Raw genomic sequence first — 5,814 nt, 5'->3', positions numbered from 1 at the left:
CTCGCAGCCCCGGCTTCGTCCAAAACCGTGGTCGGCAAACTGCGGCTCACGAGCCACATGTGGCTCTTTGGCCCCGTGGCATGGGCCACGAAGTTTCAATCGCACTGTACATGCACACCCGCACGTGGTATTTTGTGGAAGAGCCACACTCAAGGGGCCAGTTTGCTGACCACTGGCCTAAGCGGTCAGTCAAACATCCCTGAAGGGCTCCCATACTGCAAAAGAGCACAGGCCAGGCAAAGGGACACCCCCCCACCAGTGCACGATTTTCAGGCCACACTAAGTGATGCTGGTTTCTCCCTTTCCTGAGTGTTTCCTTGAACTGTGAAAAGGGAGAATCCTAACAAGGACAATCTTATGTCTTGTGGGCCAGACATAAGAATGTTGTTGAGGTGCAAAGAGTTGCCAAGATTTTGATTGCCTAATTATAACTACTGAATTCAATGAGGGAGAAATAGAATAGAAATAGTAGAATATCACAGGTTGTACTTCGTTAGGATATGGAGAAACAAATGTGGTGCCTATCTTCAATGGAATACTCTAAAACAGTTAAAAGAATCAAATCACACGAAAAAGAATTAAATCACCATGGATAGAGCTCAAAATAAGAATTATGAATAAAAAAGCAAGTTATAGAATTATATAGGGTGTCCCCCAAACATATACACACACACACTTTGAGTAGTTATAAAGACAGTGTTTATTAAAATAAATTTTATTTTCAAAATTTAGCTATTAGCTGTTAAATTTTGTATACATTTTTTAGGATACCCTGTATGTACAGGAAAATACTATTTTTGTAAAACATGTGAAACAATCATATGTTTTCCAAACAAACAAAACGTAATCATAGAAACAAAGGAATGTTTGCCAAAGGGGAAGACGATGGAGGGATGGGTGAAAAAGGTGAAGGGAATGAGTCAAAAATACAGTGATAAGTTTGCAAGGTGACAAGTGGTTACTAGAATTAGTGGGGTGATCACATTGTAAGGTATAAAAATGTCAAATTACTATATTGTACATCTGAAACTAATATAACTAATATAATATTGTACGCCAACTATGCTTAAGTAAAACATAAAGATATCTTCACATAAGATAAAAAGACAATTTTTTTATTGACATAGGCACTTAAAGTGTGATTGATGTTGAAAAATGTTTTGAAAGACATGTCCAAAACTCAAAACTCGTCATTGTGATTACCTCTAGTTGGCAGGAGATGGGAGGAAATCAGCATGGAAGTTAGAAATCAAAAGGAGTTTTGGCTTCATACTAATTTCAGAAGGACAATGTATTCATCTATTACTTAGAAAATTTAATAAAATAAATAAAAGTACTAGAAGAGCAAAAAACAAAAACAGAAAACTTCCAAACTCTTCATTATTGTTTTCTATGCACTTCTCTGTTGTTATATATTTCTTAAAAGAAAGAAAATACTGTTATAGAAATTTTGTATAGCTAGCTTCAGCATAAAGAAATTTCATAGAGGAAAATAAATGTTTATTTGCTTGTTGGAAGGTCTGGAGGAGCAGGCTTTAAGCTATTTTGCTTCTAGGAACAAATTCAAGCCACCTAAGGCACTAAACCTTGGCTTAAATTAGGTAAACCGCCCCTGCTATTGCATAAATGTAACAATTTCGGATATTGCATCCCAAATTTTGAAGCTATCATTATGACTGCAAGTTCTAACACCGCATCATTACCATCACAGTGTGCATTAGTAAAATGAATACCTCACATCTTGCCCCTTTCCTGACATGAATCATTTCTGAATCAGTCTCACAGATTTGTAAACAGCATCTAGAGAATATAATGCAAAGGCATCTAGAGAATATAATGTTATTATTAATACTGTTAATATTAACTTTCTAGCCTCTGCATAATAGAGGAAGTCAGAATGGATATTAAGCAAGCCAATCCACAGTACCTTCAATGGTCATTTTGAAAATTACAAGACCATAACCAGATTACTGATACTGAGATGTATGTTGATACTTAGATAGGTTATCTTTTTCAGCAACTGGAGGCAAAAATCATCCTACAACTGAAACTAGATTGTAGAATAATAGGTGAAGGACAGGACTTTTCTAAATCTCTACAGTAAACTTAAAGCTGCTGACAAGTGCTCTACTTCATCACTTCAAATATATTTGACTGTTAGTACATGTAGTCAAAATGAATCTATCTGAATGAACCTGTGTTATTAATTGGAATCAATAAAGATTTAAATTGCAAACCCTGCTAGTTGCAATTTACTACGTATTGCTCTTCTTTCCCCAATCTTAAGGACATTGCCTTCTGTTTAACAAGAATTACAAAGGATGAGATAAGTTAATTGTAATTTATCCGCTAGAGGAAGATATTGGATTTTTTTTATCATTTAAAAGTGGGTCTTTAAGAAGATTATTTTCTGAGCAGGCTGGAGGGTAGATTAGAGGGAGGGGAGACAGGAAGCAGAGAAACCAAAACAGTGCTGTTGTAACTGTCCATGTCAATCTCAGGACTAGAAATATTGGCAATGGTGATGGAAAGAAAAGAACAAAGAAGAGAGAAATTGCACAGGCAGAATCATCAAAGAGTGTTAACTTATTAGATACAGATGGAAAAAGAAGAAAAACTGAAGAAAACTTTGATAGAATTAAGTCAATAACAGAAAGCAAGTTTAAAGGGAAAATGCTGACTTGAGGGTGGGAAAGAAGGTGGAAGTACAAGGGTTGAGTTTGTTTTTGGACATGTTGAGTGTGATATACTAGTACTTGAAGGAGATGTTCTGCAAACAAATTAACATGTATGACTAGGGCTGGGGGAAAGGGAGGACTGAAAATTTGGATTGTGGGAATCATGTAATTATTAAGTATTGTTTTTTCAACATTGTGAAAGTTAAAAAGAAATGAGCTATGAAGCACCCAGGGGGACCTTAAATGAATATTACTGAATGAACAAAGCCAATTTGAAAAGGCTACATGCTGGATGATTTCAATTCTATGACATTATGGAAAAGGTAAAACTATGAAAACAGTAAAAAGATGGGTAGTTGCTGCCAAGCCAGTATGGCTCAGTGGTTGTGTTGAACTATGAACCAGGAGGTCAAGGTTTGATTCCGGTCAGGGCACATGCCTGGGTTTGGGCCACAATGTCCAGTAGGGGGCGTAAGGAGGCAGCCGATCAATGATTCTCATCATTGATGTTTCTATCTCTCTTTGCCTCTTACTTCCTCTCTGAAATCAATAAAAATATATTTTTTTAAAAGATGGATAGTTGGTAAGAATTTGGGGAGGGGGAAGGATGAATAAGTGGAGCACAGGAAAATTTTAGGGCAGTGAAGCTATTTTATATGATACTATTATGGTAGATACATGTCATTATACATTTGTCCAAACTCATATAATATACAGCAACAGAAGTGAACTCTAATGTAAACTATGAACTTTGGGTGATAATGATGAGTATTAGTTTATTACTTGTAACAAATATACTGCTCTGGTATGGGCTGTTGAAGGTGGGAGAGGTTGTGTGAAAGAGGGGAGGACATAGGGTAACACTCTAGACTTCTCCACTCAATTTCGCTATGAACGTAAAACTGCTCAGAAAAACAAAGTCTATTAAAAAGTGGGATGGCCATGATGGGCTCTTCTGTGCCTAAGCAATTAGAGTCATGAATTCCCTTTATCCTTTTCAGCAACTGGCAATCAAATATCTTCTTTTTTTTTTTTTTGAGATAACAAACGCTTACTCAGAAATGGATAAGTAACAGTCTCTTCCATCCATCAATGCCTCTTCCTCTCCTTTTGAACGAAAGAAACACAGATGGAGAATGTAGGGGCATGGGAGGTAAAGAGGGACCCAAGGATTAGTCCATCATCTTCTCTTCCCTGTTTCCTGCAATGACATCCTGTAGAGCAGGGGAGGCAAGCAAGCTCCACCCCACAATGTACCACGTGGCTACGCAGAGGACCAGGTCACATGGCCAGGCAGTTGCAACTGGCTCAATGAAACTCTGGTGACTAGAGCAGCCTGAGAAAAGAGGTTAAAGCCACACATTCAGGATATTTACCATCTCTGCTTGAAGCAGAGGCCAAGCAGTGGCCAGACTGTGCTCATGACCTGAGAAACCAGGTCCTACTGCCTTTGGTGCTTTCTTAGGCCAAGAAGGGGAAAGTGTAGAAAAAATGTCTCCCAGCTACTGAGGAGAATTGTTTGTGTCTGTTCAAAAATTGCATTCTTTAAAGAACTGGGAAGTGGAGCACCATTTTTCTGACTTCCCGGGCCTGGGCAACCTCAGAGCTGGAGTACTGAGCTGGGTTCAAACTCTGGGTCCTTCCTGCTTGCCACATTTAACTCTATGGAAACATGAGTTTCCAGGTTTTTCTTCACTGGCTGGCCCCAAGCAGGTCATGAGAGGCTCTTAGTATCTCAGCGCCCTCTACTTTCTAAGCTTGTGCTTTTCATATCCATTTACAAATAGTTGTATAGAGCTCCCAGAATCTTGCTTCCCAATTCGTTCCAGATCTTCCAGCCTGGACTCCCTTTACAGTTCCAACAAACCAGTGGGAGACTGAGAATGATTCCGGAGCAACGCTGTCTTGATATTCAGGGGCTACTCCTGGGTTCTACAGTTTTGCCCCAACTCCCTGGAACCATGCTAAGGGAATAACCCACCGCTTACTTGGAAGGGCTGCTTTGGTCTCTCAACTTCCTCCCCACCACCCACCATTTCCCTGTCTCCACTGCCAAGGCAGGAAAACACCCCTCTGGTCATGAACAGATGGGTCTCTTTACAATAGTGGAGACAGTGCCCCTTGGTGGCAACTCGATATATGCCTTTTAGCATCCTCACTGTTGTCCTATAGACATCTGAGCCCAGAAAGGAAGAGCCAAGAGCAAGCCAACATCTCCCCTTTCAATAATCCTCCAAACGTGCAGTGTCACAGAACTAGTGGAGAGCTGGCATTGACACCAAAACCAGGGTGTGGCGAGTGCTGGGCTGGTGAGAACTGAAAGGGCCAACAACACAAGCTTTCCCAGCAGTGATAACCAGAAACCAATAGAGCTGGGATGGAGGACTTGGCATAACACATGGGAAAGGGGAAATGTAACTTCTCGGGATTTACCCTGGTTTGCCTGAGACAGCACGAGCTCTCCAAACCAAGAGCTGGGGTACACCCTTCCTAGCAGAACAGCAGCTTCACCCTGCACTTGCTACAGGGCCGTCTCCAGACCATATTGGTTTGGGGCCAATTGTTGTGAGAAGACCAGAGGCCTGTGACCCGATTCCTACCCAGGCCATCTCCATTGACCAGGCAGGTGAGTGGCACAGCTCCGAAGCTGACGTGACTCCCATTCCCTGCCTAAAAACTTTTTTAAAGGGAAGGCTCACTCCTAGAGAAAGCAGTGTCTTTCAAACATCCCTGCCCTGTATTCCATGGAGCCACAAGAAAGCCATGCAGAGAATTTAGGGTACCATTTCCAAAAAAAAGAAATCAGTTTGGGGCTGAGATTAGGGAGAGAGACACTGAGAAAAACAAATCTATCTTGGTGAGGAGGTGGAGGGAGAGGAAACACACTATGGGAGATGTGTAGAGCTCAGAGTAGAACACAACACAGAGAGGCAGGTCCATCCAGTGAGGAAGAGTACTACCTCCCACTTAGGGGCCTCCAGGCCCACGGCCCATTGGTCACAAGCTTTCCTTTAGGAAACAGAACCACATCCTCTGCCCCTGCTTCTGGCTGTCTCACTCCCCCTCTCAAAGTTTGATTTTGAATTGTGTGGGCTGTGTGGTCACAGAAGCCTCGGAGGACTTGCAGAACACCTTC

The sequence above is a fragment of the Myotis davidii genome, unplaced genomic scaffold (assembly GCF_000327345.1).
Source record: "Myotis davidii unplaced genomic scaffold, ASM32734v1 scaffold546, whole genome shotgun sequence".
Lineage (NCBI taxonomy): Eukaryota > Metazoa > Chordata > Mammalia > Chiroptera > Vespertilionidae > Myotis > Myotis davidii.
The sequence above is the reverse complement of the archived record's forward strand: the minus strand, read 5'-3'. Positions refer to the sequence as shown.